Here is an 18,390-nt window from a genome sequence, read left to right as displayed (position 1 = left end):
GAGTGTCTGAAATTGTTAATGCATCTTTTGCATTGGGTAAGACTATTCCTGAAAAGGACTTTGTGATGAAAATTCTTAGATCGCTGCCGTCTAGATATGAGTCTAAGAAACATGTCATCGTTGAGGGAAATAACCTTGATAATCTTTCCAGAAATACCTTGGTTGGAAAGCTAAAGATCTTTGATCATGAGCATACATCCAAAATCAGTAAGGATGTTGCCTTCAAAGCACAGAGGAACACTAAATTACTTGATAAGAGTAAAAGTGTTTATGTCTATGAGGATGATCAGTCTGAGGGTGATTTTTCGGATGAAGATCTTGACAAATCAGTCTCCTTGATCACAAGACAGTTTAGGGATATTCTATTGAAGATAAGTAAACGGTTTTCAAGAGACAAACCTAAGTCATCAGATAAACCTCACAATCGCATTCATCCTAAAAACAGGGACGCTGACGAGGCCGATGACGAGGATATGCCACAGTGCTTTAAGTGTAAAGGTTTTGGTAATTTTGCAAATGAGTGCCCAAATCGTAGAGAGTACACTGGGAACAAAGGTCTTGTTGTAACACTTGATGAGATGTCGGAGATGTATGATTCTGACGAAGACAGGAAATCAAGTGTCGGTCTTCTATGTGAAAACATTGATTTTGATAATTGTAGCAATACATATATCAATATTGATGGTTTCGGTGAAAAAGAGAACCCAATCAAGTTGGAAGATTCAATTGACCCATCCTTTAGAAACTCTATCTATAATGTTTCAGGATCTACCTTGTTTTTAACTGCAGTCGCACCACAGATGCCTGATTATTATCCAAGATTGACGTGCTTGTTTTGTTCTCAAAAGGGTCATGAACTATCAAGATGTTACAAGTACAAACATCAATTGAGGCACGCCAACAAACTTCAACGAAGAGCGAATCAGTTAGCAAGGAAGATTAAACTTGCTCAGAAGACTCTGCGGTATGTAAGATTTTATCTTCGTTTAAGAAGTCTGTTTCCAAAGACAAAACAAGACCATTTGAGAAGAAAGTATGGTCAAATCGTTTTGATAGACAGAGGTCAGAGGATTCCTCTCAAGAGGAAAATGGTGGACAAATCGTTGTTCACCACAGCACAAATTAATTGTGTTGATTGGTAAATCTTGTCTCATGTGCCTGATCAAAAGAGACAAGGTTTTGAACGCACAGGCTTTAGGAAAAGTTGTTTTAGGTTTATTCTTTTCTGTCTATCAAATAAAAGGAAGGGTTATTTTCGACAATTCTACTCATTATAGGGTTTAGAGTTGAACGTCCATGGACCTGTTTAAAGGTTTCGAACCCTACAATCCTTTTTCCTTTTTGATATTCTTTATATCTCAAGACCGCTTGTTGAGAGTGTGAATTCCAATCACAAAAATCAGTTGGTTATAGTTGTTCTCATAATCATCATGTCTTTGGATGGAAAGGATGTCAACATGATTGTTAAGCCATCAATCAAGGAAAAAGAAAAATCTCCAGTTATTCTGTCCTTAAAAAGGAAAAGGAGGAATACAAGAAATCCAAGGGTCGTCCCTTCTAACTCTCAGAAGTTTTCCGATGTTCTTGATGAGTTGAAGGAAGTAAGAAAGGAGATTCGTGATATAAAGGCTTGCGTTTTAAGATCTTTGGAAATTCAGAAAGCCCTGGTTCGACATATTCAGCCAAGACGGTTTGTTGATATCAACTCCTATCTCCACGAACCTTATGTTCCTATGGATGTTGACGACAAGGAGTTCGGGAATGATAAAGAATTTATCAAAGATATTGTTGCCTAGTATGTCTTCTTTTTGGCTTAGTTGGAAGAATAACTAGTGCTTTGAATAGCGATGATTGTGACTACACATAGCTATTATTTTTCATCTTTTTTTTTTTAGGTTTAAATTCTAAAATTATTTGGAGGATGATGTTTTGCAGTATTTAATCTTTATGCTTTGTTATATTGCAATTTGATACGGGATATTGGTGTTTACGTCCGTGAACTTTGTTGTCCCATATTTTGTCAAGAGTAAAGTCGTTCATGATCGATATTCGTTTATTGGTTTAAGAATGAATAGACTTTTGGCATTTACAAAAGTTAAGCCTATATTGTCAATCTTTGACGGAAGATAGGTTAAAATCTTTTGTATCCAAGGATTATTGTTATTGTATATGCTTTTGCAAAAGAATGAATCATTGTGTATTCCACGGTATTGATCTTCATTGATCCATCCTTTTTGTATTACCGTGAGGCTCCGTAAAGTGTCTTATGTTGAGCACGATACGACAAAGTTGATTATTTTTGATTAGCCTTGTTGGTTGTTCCGTAAGATACTTTATGTTGAGCATATTAGAACTAAATTAATCATCTTGCTGGTTATTTAGTTATTACTCCACAAGTTTCTCTTGTGTTGAGTATATGAACGATTAAGCCAATCACTTTCTTGTATGGTTAACTTAGTCGTTGCTCCGTAAGTTTACTTATGTTGAGCACATGAATTAAATTGATCACTTTTGTGTTTAATTTGATTATGTATTCCGATTAAATTAATCATGGGTTTTCTTATGATTAATTTCATTGAGTTTTGGATATAAAAATCATTCACATGGTTTTGGTGTCCAATAAAAATCCTTCTTTTCTCTTGAAATTAAGGTCGCTCGTTGTTTTTCTTTCGGGAATGACATCAAATGGGGGAGAGTTCTTTTGAACTTGTGCTTAATGGTCATATCTTGATGAATGTTGTTAGCTTCGGCTATATGATTGCATCTAAATAAGATGATGTGTGTTTCTTTCTCTCAGTCATGAAATGTCTCTTATGGAAATTTCATTATGAACCCGTTCTTGTACCTTTGCCAATTTTATTGACAAAAAGGGGGAGAATTAATATGTAGTTCACACTACAAATACATATGGTTTTCGGATCATTGTGTAAGGGGGAGTGTTTTTCATGTGAGATGGAGTATTAACTAAGGAGGAGTGATACATATCACCACAGTATTATTGTTGAAGTTGTGATACAATTGAACTTTGACACTGTGTAATAATATTATGACACTGTATAACAATGATCGAGACCGATGCTTTCTCATTTTTATAGCTACGGATCTTCAACAACGATGGTGCTAAACTTACAACCTTTGGGATCATTGGAGTACTTGGAAGTGACGAAGATTTCGAGGAATGTTGAAGACTAGACATGTGGAATAGGAGCTACTAAAGTTTCATTATCTTTTTTGTATTCCATATGTATTGATAGTTTTGTCATTAAAATTGACAAAGGGGGAGATTGTTAGAGCACTGCTCGGTCAATCTCGCATGTGTTGCTATCTCAAGCATGTTTGTCAATGTTAGTGATCAAAACTATAAGTCTTGATTTCTAGTCTCTTATAGCTAAGTCTCGGACTTGGATAGTAAGTGTAGTTGAGCTCAAGTACTTCATGGCGATTCATCATACAAGTAGAAGGACTACTCAAGGAACCGGTGGAACTTCTCGACGAAAAGGTATATGGAGACTTGAACTTATCTGTCACTCAAAAGTCTATCTATTCTATCTCCTACTCTTTGAGACAAAATTCGTATGCTATATATATAAACTAGATCATACACATTTGGTATTTCGAGCCGAGTATACCTCACCTATTTATATCTCGAAATATGTGTTGGTAAGCTTTTCGCTTCGACCAAGTTTATCTTTACCTAGTGACGAAAGTCATGAATGTTTCAATCACTTTGAAAATTGCTTTGACGAGAAATGGTGTAGCAACTATATAATGTCCTCTAAGAATGTTTTAATGATTGGAATGAGAGTTTAAATTACATAACCAATGTATTTCTTGAACCGAAGTTCTCGAACTTTGTTGATTAAGAGAACAGGAAGTATGGCAAGTGCCAAGTCCGCGAACTGTCGAAGTTCTCAAATCCGAGAATTTCTGCTGGAGTTGACAAACTACTTGCGTGAGCCAAGTCCACGAACCAGCGAAGTTCTCAAACCCGAGAATTTTTGCTGGAGTTTGTAAACTCTGTCCGGTGTCTTAAGTCCGCGAACCTAGTCGGTGAACTTGAGAAGGTTATATATCTAAAGATGATCTCTGAACTTAATCTTAAAAGACTAAGGAATGCTTTTGCAAACCGTGGCTATTAAAGTTCATGAACCGATTCTTGTGAATCAAATCATCTTTGCTTCAATTGTGTCTTGTTTAGCTACATAAGGTTTCCTTGCAATTGAACAACTCTCTTAACTAGTTTATTTGAGTCATTTGAACTAGTTATGGTGAAGAAGAACATGGTTGGTGTGAAATGCTTTTATGGTTAACCTTTTTGGTAAACTATTGTTGAACCAACAATGTACACGTTTGGGTGTGGTTAACAAACTTAGAAGCATACAATCATTTGTGTATGACAAGCTAAGTTTTCGATCTAATGGTTGAGAAATATTAGCTTGAATCTAAATCAGGTTTTCATCTAACGGTGGATATTGATTGCTTTGTAACTAAGAAAAAACCCTGATTTGAAAGACTATATAAGGGGACATCTAGCAACTCTGCAAAACTAATCCCCACACCTTACGTGTGCTACTCGTTTGCATGCTAGGGTCGGTTCTCCTTTAACCTTTGGTTTTCTTCTTCTAAAACCAGGTTAACGACTTGAAGACTTCATTGGGATTGTGAAGCCAGACCGATACTACTTTTATCGTAGTTGTGTGATCAGATCTTGCATTTTCTATTGTAATAGTACAATCATATTGATTGGTTAGAGATTGTTTGATTTCTCCGATAGGCAAGATATAAAAAGTAATCACAAACACCTTCGTCTCATTGTTTGCGATTCCACGACATCTTGTTTCGCTACCATACGATTAAGATTGTTGTGAGGTGATTGATTAATCTAGGCTGTTCTTCGGGAATATAAGACCATATTATCAATTGGTCCTGTTCACCTTGATTATTATCAAAAGACGGAACAAAAACTTTAGGGTTTTTCTGTGGGAGACAGAATATCTTTTGATAGACTTGTCTGCGTGAGACATATTTGTTTATTGTTAAAGCCTGAGATTTTGGGTCGTAACAACTCTTAGTTGTGGGTGAGATCATCTAATGGAATCAAGTGCGCAGTATCCTGCTGGGATCAGAGGCGTAGGGAGTACAACTGTACCTTGGATCAGCGGGAGACTGATTGGGGTTCAACTATAGTCTAGTCCGAAGTCAGCTTGGAGTAGGCTAGCGTCTGTAGCGGCTTAATACAGTGTGTATTCAATCTGGACTAGGTCCCGGGGTTTTTCTGCATTTGCGGTTTCCTCGTTAACAAAATTTATGGTGTATGTGTTATTTCAGTTTTCGCATTATGTTGTTTATCTTTATAATTGAAATAATACAGGTTGTACGTGTAGATCATCAATTGGTATAATCCAACCTTTGGTTATTTGATTGTCATTGATTGATCCTTGGACATTGGTGTTTGGTACCGTCCAAGTTATTCCTTGTGTTTGATTAGGACTCGCTGATTTCTATTAGCTTGAGTAAATCAAAACAAGAGAGAGATATTAACTCCTTGAGATACTTTTACCTAGATTGAGTATGACTGTCTAGTTGATTCTCTAGAAAGTATTTCGGAGTTAGTCCATACAGATTGCTAAGCGAAATATTGGGTGGTATTGTTAGACCCCCGCTTTTTCAAGACTAGTATTTTATTGTGAAGAACGCGTTATTTGACGTGAATCCCATAAATTTTATATCTTAAATATCTTTGAAATTTGGTTATATGGGATCTCGCCTAGAGAATCAAGAATAATATTTGGACATTAAGTAATAAGATTTTAGCACATGTTCAGATCATTTTGTCGGCATCATGTGAACATTCCAAGTTCAATCCGTGTACATCTCGATGTTTATACAAACCCGAAAATCACGAAACATATCGAAAATGTAATTACGGAGTTTAGCACATGTTCAGATCACTATGTCGACATCATGTTGTTGATGGTGGTTTTTAGCTCAGAGTTAAATTTATAAAACCTTGCGTCTGATGTGACGTCACTCTGCGAGGAAACGAAGCCATGAGTGTCAATCTCTCCACTGGCACATTTATTGAGCCGTTCAATCGTTCAATATATTTAGATGAAATTTATCCAGACTGTCGCATGTAGCAACAATCCCAGATGCTCTGTAAATTTCGGCGCCTTGCCTATATTGTATATATAATTTGAGGCCGCAATACTGCCTCCAAAATGAAAGTTAGCCAAAAACCTGAATTGTAGAGCTCCTGGCCCCCAACCAATAAGAATAGAGAGTTTGCTTTTTATTCGGAATCGTTTTCTCTCTTCTCTCCGTCTCTCTATCTTGAGACTCTTCGGAATCGTTTTCTCTCTTCTCTCCGTCTCTCTATTTTGAGACTCTCTTTTAAGTCTTAAACCATCGATCAGGAAACCATTCGTCAATACCAATACTAACATTTAGTTGCAACCAGGATTTTTGTCTAATCAAGATTTTTTTATCCCTGATCAATCAGCGAAAAAGGTGAGATTGCGCAGTATTATCTAATGGATGCATAACCCGAGTCTTATCAGTTGAGTACCGCTTGCAGGCCCTAGAGACATTATCGGGTTCCTTCTCTCAACTTTAGGTTTGTAATTAACGTGCTTCATGGCTCTTATATTTATTTGACAAGTTGTTTTTTCCTTTTTATATTTTGAGCAACAATTTTATCTAAAGTGCTATGGTGATGAAATTTTCTGTCTTAGCACGATGCTGATTTGTTTCATCATTTTCACATCCATTCATCCTTATAGTGTTAATTTCCTTCTTCTGTTACATATTATCTAAGAACAGATGGACAAATGCACTAGCGCCACTGCATGTTGGACAATTGTCTATCACTAGGGTGTCCTAGGAAGGTACAATATCAATAATGATGTTTGTTTTTTTACGTTTGAATCTACTAGAAGTAGAGCTGGCAAACCAACCAAAAACCCGCGAGTTGGCCCGGTCCGTCCCGTGAAAACCCACATCCATCCCGTGAAAACCCGCATCCGTCCCGGATGGTTCCTAAACAAGACAGGCGCGGTTTGGAGAATTAGCGGCTTGTGAAAAAACGGGTTAATCCGGCCCGTACTGTGAAACCCGCAGTTGTACCCGTAAACCCGTAATTCCATTCCCCACATCCATATATATTATTTAGGTCGCGTGTCACAAACTATAACGTGTTACGTGTCTTCCCAATTCCCTCTCATATAAAAGCGAAAAAACCCTAGCGCAGCAGCAGTCTTCCTTTTCTTTCTTCTTCCTCTTTTTTTCTTCTTCTTCATACTTCCATGAGTCCTGACGGACAAAACAACAGAATGAAAAAGTGTTAGATCTAAAGTTCTAAGGCAGGTACTTTGATCTAAAGATTAAAGGCAGGCAGGTAATAAGATTCTCCTCTTTATTTTCTTCTTCTAGGGTTTTACATAGGAATCCTGAGAAATCTTTAGTGTTCTTAGAATTATTGTGATTCGTGAAGATTGGAAAACACTTCTTGAATACATGTGTTCTTAATTTCATGATGTTTGTGTTCTTTCCACACACACAAAAAAAGGTTTTTTTGCTTGGATTTTTTTATGTTGTTTCATATTTGTATCATTACTCATTAGTATGCTTTACAGAGATTTAGGGGATTTGTTTGTTAGATGCAACTTGCAAGAATGATACCTGTATCGGTTTGTAATAAATGTTAAACTTGTTGAATTTTGAATCTGGCACTTAGATTGAATTGGATACTAGCTAATTAGGGGTGCAGAAGCATTGGTATTTGGTGATTTTCAATTAGCTCTAATTAGTCACTCTCTCTGATTTGTTTAGCTCTAATTTTGTGCTATTGTTTTGGGTTACTTGCAAATACATGTACTGTCATAGTTTTCTTGGAATTTCTTTACATGTATGATGTACCTTGTTACTTGTAATTTGCAAATGATATGTTTTGCTTTGCTTATACTTTTTGTTAATGTATTTTTCACGTTTCTGAATGACTCTTTGACCTATTCTTTGTGGCTCCATCCACTCCAGGATGTCAAGTGTACAAGAATAAGACCATTATAACGATGTTATGAGTAGTGACGGTGAGGAGGATGATGATGTTGAGATGCTAGATTCTGTGAATGAGGATGCAACTGTTAGTTGTGCACCTGCACCAGTTTCACTTGGAAAGAAACATAAACTTAGATCCCAAGTTTGAGAATTTTTTAAACTCGTTAAATATAAATATGGAACAAAGAAGGGAGTGTGCAAGGCTTGTAATGCAGGATATAAATATGAAAGCCAAAAAGGTGGAACCTCAGCCATGAAAAGGTATAAGTGCCCTAACCGTCAGTCTCAGGATGTAGGGCAAATGATATTATCTGCAAATAATGGCCAGGTGTCTACCCGCGTACGCAAAGTTGATCAGATGAAATTAAGAGATCTGTTTTCATCATTACTCATTGCAAGAAATGTTCCATTTGCTTTGGTGGAGTGGAAAGAATTTAGGGATATATGTGCTTATTTAAATGAGGATGCTAAACCAATATCAAGGAATACTGGGAAAGCCGATGTAGTAAAGAAACATAAAGCACAAAAAGAAGTTATTCGCAACAGATTGAAACTTGCTCCAGGTATGATTCAAAATTTTAAATCCTAATGACCCATATGTTTTGTTTTATACTTTTATGTATGAGTAATTGATTAATATGATGTGCTAATGTGTATGACTTACCCTTACAGGTAGGATATGTCTAACATCAGACATGTGGACTTATGTAACGACTACTGGATATATAAGCTTAACTGCGCACTATCTTGATCAAGATTGGGTGTTGCAAAAGAAGCTTCTGAATTTCTGTCCCCTTCCACCACCTCATACAGGTAAAGCACTTACTTCTATTTCTTTATCTTCAATATAAATTCTTGTTAACTTTTCTCCTTTCTACTACCTCAAACAGGTGAACACCTTTCTGCTAAGTTATTTGCAATGATAGAAGATTGGGGAATTGAAGACAAGGTATCCAACATCACCTTGGATAATGCTGCAAATAATGGAGCTTGTGCTGGAATTATGAAGAGTAGACTTGTTGCAAAGAAGATCTTGTTGAACGATGGAAAATTCTTTCATGTGCGTTGTTGTGCTCATATCTTAGCTCTTATTGTAAAAGAAGGACTTAAGAAGATTGATCCAGCCGTGCTTAAGATAAGAGTGTCAGTGAAGTCCCTTAAAAAGTCCCAAGTAAGAAAACAAAAGTTCTTGGACATTGTTGATACTTTAGGAATGTCTGGAATAAAAAGGGGTATTCGTCAAGACGTAAAGACAAGGTGGGATTCCACTAATCCACTTCTATTCTGTTATAACTTATAAAGTTAGATAATTGTATTAATGTTTATTATATACTCACTGAATGTTTGTTTTATACAAGTCGAATTCAACTTATCTTATGTTAGATAGTTGTATCCTGTATAAGCCAGTTTTCTCTCATTTGAAGTTGGTAGATTCAGACTATGAAGACTATCCAACTGATGAATAATGGGAACAAATTGAAGTAGTCACAAAGTTTCTCAAGTTGTTTCATGATCTCACAAAGATATTTTATGGTAGTAAGTATCCTACTTCCAATCTGTATTTTGAAAGAATTTGTCAAGTTCAGGTCTTACTAAAGAAAGAAAGCAGAAATGATATTGAATTCATTAGGAACATGGTAAGGGGAATGAATACTTGATATGGATGAGAACAATGGGATTATTTAAGAAGATGTAATAGGATTTGAACCTGATGCAGTGGAGGATGGGGCAGTGGAGGATGTGGAGGAAGTAAGTTCTTATGCGTCTAATTAGTATGCGTACTTCTTCAATATAAAGCGGGGTAATTATGCAAATTCCATGTTTTTGACTCGAATCTTTTCTTTCGTTTGGTTTATTTTTTCTTGAAATTACAGATTCATATTGAATAGTTGGAGCAACTCAAAGATAGATTTGGAATATGAGAATGTTTTTTGGACATACAGTTATTTATCACTTACCAGTGTCTCTAAATATTGCATAGAAAAGAGATTGGAGATGTTTTTTTGGACAATTAACACTTTTTTTGATTAACCACACAATATATATTTTGTGCAGGAAGTGGTTAATATCTTTATTGTCGCACTTGGTGATACAAATTACAAACAATGGTATTACTACAGTCTCGGAGGGTTTTTTGTTTTGTTGAAAATATCAACATGAACTGATGAAGTATTGTAACTAAAGTATTAAACTACTAATGACTAGTATTTGTGTTCCTTTAATCCTTTAAATGCAAAATTAGTTTACTTTTGCAATTTTGAGTTTTTGAATCGAAATATCAAATGAATTAGATGAAATGATGAATGTTAAGTTAAGTACTTAGGTTGTAGGGAAGGAGCTTTACATGGCCTGAATGTGGCCGGAAATAGCCCAGAAATCGATTTCTGGCGAGTTGACTCAACAAAAACCAGCTAACCCGTGAGCCCCCGTGAACTCGCAAGCTTTACCCTGAACGGACGCGGGTTGGAGAAATAACCACCGTAAAGAATTTCAACCCGCAAGCTTAGGCTTGTATTAACCCGTAACCCACGGGTTGGTCACAAGCCAGCCCCGGCCCGCCCATTTGCCAGCTCTAACCAGAAGGGCCCTAACTTGGGGCTGCCTTTCGGGTTTTTTCTTCTAACGAGTATGACAAACATTTTGTATAAACTAATTCTACATATTTGGAGTAATCTGCAACAATATCTAATTGAAGGTATTGCTAAACAAATATGTAATTTATGTCACTTAATAGACTGACATAGTTAACTTTGCCATGCACTTTTTTTTTTGTCGATGTCCACCCTACCAGATTGATGCTACTTTACCACCCTAACACATACTGTACGGTTGTACTCAGCTAATTTCTGTTCTTATATAGGCACAAATGGATGCGTAGAAAAACTGGCTAGATGAACATGCGAGATACTTATATGGGGCTTTTATAGAACTTGGTAAGTCAGTCTTTCTGTATCATTCCCCACCTAATTTCACTAGCCCTAACTAATTTCATTTTCCACGTTAATTTTGCAAACTTCTTTTAGTTAAGTTGACGCAACCATAATAGAGTAAAACCAATATTGTGTCAGCAATACTAATGATAAGTGGTTAATTTTGTTGTTAACTTACCGCAAATTGAAGTGTGTTGTACACATTTTTATACTAACATATATGTACGAGGTTTCTTTTATGCTCACTGTCTTCTAATGCTCCTCTTATTTGAGAAATGCTAGTGTGTACACATATATCTCACTATCAGACAAGTGTATATAAAAAGATACGTGGAAAGCATACAGGTCAAAACATCAAAACATGATGCGCCACGAAACACCAAATAAACCCCGAGGAGTTACTTTATCGCATCCCCAAAAGAGAAGCTAGGATCAACGGTGGAGAGAAAGTTAGCTGACACGGACTTGACAGGGGCAGAAGACACTTGTCTGACACGAGCAGACCCCTCAACTACCCACATTAAACACTCTGAGCAGTGTACGTGTCGATCAACCTGTGGAACGAGCAAGGATGCCTCTGCGGGATCAAGGGGCAAACGCAGACCTCTGCGTGATAGACGCAAGGACACAAGAAGATAAGGTTCCAACGGTCATCAGAGATGGGTCCCACATTCTAACCTTATAAATACCCCGTCTCCACCAAGAGGAGAGGGGATCGGAAGAATCAGGAAGGGAAGGAGAGAGAGAGCGTTTGCAAGTGTAAGTTAATCATTTAGAAGAGAGAAACATGTAAACCCAAAAGTCATTCGACTATTCGTGTAACCGTGAAGAATATAGTAAAACAACAAACCCCGTGGACGTAGGCCTTAGTGCTGAACCACGTAAACCTTGGTCTTATTTACATTTCAGCACTTTATATTTATTTAGCCCCATGGATCTTTACTTATACGTTTTGTTTTCTTTGCTTGTACTTATATCCCGTGCGCAAACGCCTCGTATGGAGTTGTTAGATGAGGCTATGATAAACCCGAAGGTTTTGAGCCAATGAATCAACACTAGGATATCATCATCACAAATCTCCTTAGATGATGATGATTGATTGTGAGCACTCGGATCCCTTCGTGATTTGTGTGTTCACAATTTGGCGCTAGAAACAGGGACTTCGTCCCGGTAAAAGATTTATCTTATCCTGTGATTTCATTTTAAATTGGCATATGATTGCTCTGATTTATCAGCTCGGACCGTATAGATCATTTGTTAACTGTATTGTGTTAAAAACCCACCTTTTATGTTCGATAAGATTTATTGTTCTAATCCGCGGATTTACGACTTTCTTTAAATCTCATGCGAACCCGTTTCTCTGGGGGGTTTTTCGTAGTTTTTATACTAAGGATTTCCTTTAGTAAAACTTTAACCCGTATATTATAACTTGCGTGTATTAATCCTCTCCAGGAAGAATGTATTTCGTCAACTAACCCGCTTCACGCGGATATTCCCGTTTTTCGTTTGAAATGCCTTATGCAGAAAGGACGTATTGTGAGTAAAGAAGGCGAGTTTCGGCGAGATTTCATTGTCAACAAAAGGACACGTGATGGAAAAGACGCAGGAAGCAGGAAAATCCAAAGCTTTGTCAAAAGAAACACCCAAGACAACCCCGATCATCACCCGAAGCAAGCAGAAGGGAGATAAAGCTAAAATGACCAGTCAAAGGCAAGATACTGCGGAAATCACTTCACCTATGAACGCTAATTCAGTTGCAGCGGCGGCTCTCAGAGCAGCAGCGACAAAGTACGGTGCGGCTGCGGTAGTCCCGAAGGCTGCAGAGGCTAGCAATACTTGCGCCATGAATCAACTTAACCAACCAAGAGAAAGGGTGGATGAATTCAGAACATTCCAACCCGTGCACCTTCTAACTTTTGGAATGCCACCAACAAATGATCAAAATCAAACCATACCGGCGGCTCTAGCACCGCAGAGGGGCACTCACCCCAATTTGGAAATGCCAGCGACCGAAGCTGAACCCCTTCCACCTTTAGTGCAGACCATGGAGGAGGGCGGCACCATGGCTGTAGTAGCACGCGCTGGGACCCCCAATCAGGGGTCCAACCAATCACACCGACTGATGGCTGAGCTTGAGGAACTGAAGAAGAGCCAGCAGGTTTACGCAGATGCTGTAGCCCTGTTGGCCAGAGAAAATCAAGATTTAAAGGAGCGGATTGCTCTAAGCACGAAGACCAGCCAACAACTTGATGAAGCAAACTCCAAAGCACCAGAGCCAAACCGAGACTATAGAGTCGTCATAGCGGCTAATGAAGACGCGACAAGGGGAAGTAGCGTATCTGACCCGGATTATGACGATGGAGAGTCAGACGGTAACGAACATAAGAATTTAGGGCACCACCGCGCAATGGAAGAACTACGAGATGAGATGATGGCCGAGATCAGGCAATTAAAAAATAAACAAGGCGGGGGGAGGTTAGAAGAAGTCATGAGAGAAGCTAACTCCACGCCCTTAACTCATCGCTTGGACAACACCCCTATTCCACTGAAATGCCCTGTCCCAACGTTCGAATGCTATGATGGATCCAGCGACCCTGCTGCACATATTCGGTACTACAACCGTGTCTTAGCTAGATGGGGTCAGAACGACGCCGTACTCTGCAGATACTTCCCGTCAAGCCTGAAGGGATCGGCGTTATCATGGTTCGATAATCTGCCACCAAATTCTATCCACTCATACGACCAACTCGCAGAGAAATTCTTAAGAACGTATATGTACAACAAGAATGTAAATACCGGAATGGATAAGCTCTTTTCACTAGCGATTGGCTACAAGGAAACCACGAGGGAGTACACTAACAGATGGCACAAGATCTGCCAAGCCATAGGTAGCGTGGACCCAGTGGTAAGCATCAATTGCTACAAATGGGGCTTAGACCGAATGAGTCCCCTATTTGTTGAAATTCATGGGAGCGTGCCTAAGACAGAGGGAGATCTTAGAATAATTATCGAAAAGCACGCTCGACTTGAAGAAATTCAACGGGAAAACCCGAGGGCATATCCGCAGAGGTCTCACCGCACCAATTCAGCGGAACAAACCAATGGGGCCAAAAGGAGTTGCTCAGGGGAGAGACCTCACGAAGATAGGAAGGAACGAAGGGATGAACGAAGAGCAGGTGACCGAAAATTCGAAGATCAAGTTTACACGAAACTCAACGCTAGCTATGCTCGTATCCTACGAGAGATCAAAGGGAGGGAAAACTTGGAGTGGCCATGGTCTAAGGGAAAGCAGCCCCCGAGATCCGAGAAGTCTAAAGATTACTGTGAATATCACTATTTCAACGGACACCATACCGAAAAGTGCAAGAACCTTAAAATAATGATCCAAAAATTAATTGATGCGGGAGAGCTCAAACATTACGTACGAAAGGATGTTACCGAGGACAGATCTTAGCGAACCAAACCAGTCCAACTTCCGGAAGGAAACCGAACAATCAACACAATCTCGTGTTCTGAAGCCACAGGACCCTCACTTACAGCGCAGATAGGAAAGAGGTTACGGAAGCAATTCGAAGACCGCTGCGAATTATATAAGGTCGATGGGATAGTGGTGGACGAACACGAAGAATGGATGGAATCTCCTATCATCTTCGATGCCGAGGATATCGAAGAAGATATGGAAGACCATAACGATCCCTTGGTCCTAACACAACCAGTAGCTGGATGTAACCTCAAAAAGATCCTCATAGACGGGGGAAGCTCCGTAAACGTCCTATTTTACGATGCATTCAAACGGATGAAGCTCCATGATGAACAGTTAATGACCTCTTATCACACCATCTATGGATTCAATGGAGCAGCCACGAAGCCCTTGGGAGACATCGTGTTGCAGGTTAACGCAGGGCCCATGAAACTGGAAACCCGATTCAGTGTGGTGGACACCCCTTCCCCTACAACGCTATTATTGGACGAAAATGGATACATAAGCTCAAAGGAGTTGCGGCAACGTACCACCAATATCTCAGATTTCCAACACCTGAGGGAGTAATGGAAATCAAGGGAGATCGGATCACTACGCGAGAGTGCCAGGCCACTCAGGATCGTATCAACAACGAGCAAGAAGAGCAGCGAAAAATCCGAAGAGTAAAAAATCAAGAAACCGCGAAAGAGAAGGCCATAGACCTGTTCCTCAAGGAAACTACAGGGAAGGGCTTGACGAAAGATGATAATGTCCTAAGCACAGAAACAAGTACTTCAACAACCAGCGAAGAACAGAAACACGCTAAATAGAAATTAAAGAACGTCCCAGTCCTCGGAAACCCGAAGCCTGTGTTCACACCAGTGGAGCCCGTAAAGGAAATCAACATAGGAACGGAAGAAAATCCGAAGATGATCAAAATCGGGACCATAATGGACGAAGGAAGGGAGCATTCCTTAACTAAATTACTTAAGGAATACGCGGATGTGTTCGCCTGGAAGCTAGGAGATATGTCGGGGATTGACCCAAAAGTAATCCAACATGAACTACGCATCAAACCGGGCACGCCCCCGTTCAGGCAGAAAATACGAAAAGTAGCTCCAGAGTATCATGAGGCAGTAGAAACAGAACTTCGGAAACTATTAGACGCAGGATTTATCAAGGAAGTCAAGTATCCTACCTGGATCTCCAACATGGTCATTGTTCCTAAGAAAAATGGAGGGGTTAGAATATGCATCGACTTTACTAATCTCAACAAGGCATGTCCAAAGGACAGCTATCCCCTGCCGAGCATAGATCAACTGGTTGAAGCAGTGGAAGGGTACGAAGAGCTGTCGTTCATGGACGGATATTCTGGTTACAACCAAGTAGCCCTGGCAGAAGAAGATCAGCCACACACAGCGTTCTACACCCCACATGGCCTTTATTGCTATACTAGAATGCCTTTCGGACTTCGAAACGCATGGGCAACATACCAAAGGATGGTCGATGCTATCTTCAAGCCATGGATTGGAGGAACCCTAGAAGTCTACGTTGACGACATGCTCGTCAAAAGCAAGCTGCGTAAAGATCACCACCAGGACCTGAGGAATATCTTCGAAGCAATGAGACAACATCACATGAAAGTGAATCCGGAGAAATGTACTTTCGGTGTCACCTCGGGGAAGTTCCTCGGGTATCTGGTAACAAAAAGGGGCATCGAGGTAGACCCAGCAAAGATTCAAGCCATAGTAGAGATGCCGTCCCCAAATAATTTAAAGGAAGTACAGAAGCTCAATGGATCTATAGCAGCGTTGGGCAGATTTATTGCACGGTCTTCAGACAAATGCAAACATTTCTTCAATATTCTCAAAAAAGGGAGCAGGTTCGAATGGACCGCTGAATGCGAGGAAGCATTCCAAAAAATCAAAGAACACCTAGCCTCAATCCCGATCCTGCAGAAGCCAGACCCTGACGAGGTTTTGGCACTATACATAGCAGCAACAGAGGACGCAGTCAGCGCGGTATTAGTCAAAACCAATACAAAGATAGAACAACCTATCTATTACGTCAGCAAGACCCTCAATTCTGTGGAAAGAAATTATACTAAGATTGAACAACTCATCCTCGCACTGGTATGGGCTACCCAAAAACTGAGAACCTACTTCCTAACTCACCTCGTCAGGGTCCCATGCAAAGCACCATTGGAAGCAGTCCTCAAAAGCACGAGAAAAGTGGGCCGAATAGCCAAATGGAACACCCATCTGGATCAATTCAACATCATTCATGAAATTCAACATTCTCGGAAGTCCCAAGTTCTGGCGGATTTCTTAGCAGACCTCCCCCTTGACAACGACGAAGAGATTAAGGGAATACCAGAAGCCGAGGAAGAAAACAAGGATCCAATGGATATCCTCGAACCTGCGAGTCAAAGACAATGGGAAGTCTTCGTCGACGGATCCAAAAATAAGGAAGGAGCAGGAATAGGCATTGTCATTATCACCCCAACTGGAGAAAGGATTAGACAGGCACTTAGATTGGAATTCAAAGAGCATACCAACAACATTGTTGAATACGAAGCTGTCGTACACGCCCTCCGTATAATAATAGAGATGGGGATAACCGATGTAAGGCTGACAAGTGATTCGCAGCTTGTCATACGCAAATAGGGCTCGAGTATAATGTGTACGATGACACCCTCTCAGCTTACATAGCCTTGGTCCAAACATTGGCATCACAAATCCCGAACATTAAGTTCCGGCACTTATGCAGAAGGGACCTCAGGCACGCGGATGCCCTAGCATATATATCATCCATGCTGAGGGATAAAAATGTCGAAGCTATTAAAATAGCAAGGGTATACGAGCCTTCGATTGCATCTCAATTCTCCTTCGCTACCAACCAAGATACAGTGGAAGAAAATATCGAAGACCAGGTAGGAGAAGACATCCATAATGACTTTGACGAAGAGGATATCCTGTCAAGAGCAAATCAAGACGAAGATTTCAGCAACGAAGATGACTGGAGAGTGACAATCCATGCCTTTCTCGAAAAAGGAAGCTTACCTGCGGATCAGAAACAAGCTAGGAAGATACTCTCCAAAGTGGGAAGATATGATCTTCGGGATGGGGTCCTGTATAAGAAATCCTTCCTTGGACCATTACTACGTTGCTTGTCCCGGAAAGAGGGGCATCGAATTCTAAATGATATCCATTATGGTGACGCGGGGAATCATAGCGGCATGAGATCACTAGCTGACAAAGCAAAAACGCAAGGATATTACTGGCCGACAATGATACAGGATGCCGCGAGGATGTCCCGACGATATGAAGAATGTCAGCGCTTCGCAAAAAAGATCCACGCGCCGGCGACAATGTTAAACTCCGTCGATAGCCCGTGGCCATTTGCAAAATGGGGCGTAGACATCGTCGGGCCTTTCATCGAAGGATCAGGGAAAAGACGATTTTTGATAGTAGCCACGGACTACTTCAGTAAATGGGTGGAGGCTAAGGCCTTGGCCAGGATCAGAGACGTGGATGTGTTTACTTTCATATTCCAGAACATCATTTGCATATTTGGTATACCCGCTGAAATCGTATCTGATAATGGCAAGCAATTACAGGGGAAAAATATAGACATGCTCTTCGATACTTTCAAAATAAGAAAGAACAAGTCCACCCCCATATACCCTCAAAGCAACGGACAAGCGGAAGCTACCAACAAGACCCTCCCCCTTATACTCAAAAAACAATTAGACGAGCATAAAGGAAGATGGTGCGAACAACTGCACAATGTGTTATGGGCATACAGGACAACATGAAGATCCGCCACCGGGGAATCCCCGTTTCTTCTAACTTATGGAGCTGAAGCAGTCATACCTACGGAAATCCTCATGCCAACCACGAAGACCGAAGCTTGGGAGAAAAACCTCACAACAGATATGATGTT

Source organism: Papaver somniferum, chromosome 9, assembly GCF_003573695.1.
Source record: "Papaver somniferum cultivar HN1 chromosome 9, ASM357369v1, whole genome shotgun sequence".
NCBI classification, from domain to species: domain Eukaryota; kingdom Viridiplantae; phylum Streptophyta; class Magnoliopsida; order Ranunculales; family Papaveraceae; genus Papaver; species Papaver somniferum.
This window is presented reverse-complemented; position numbering follows the sequence as displayed.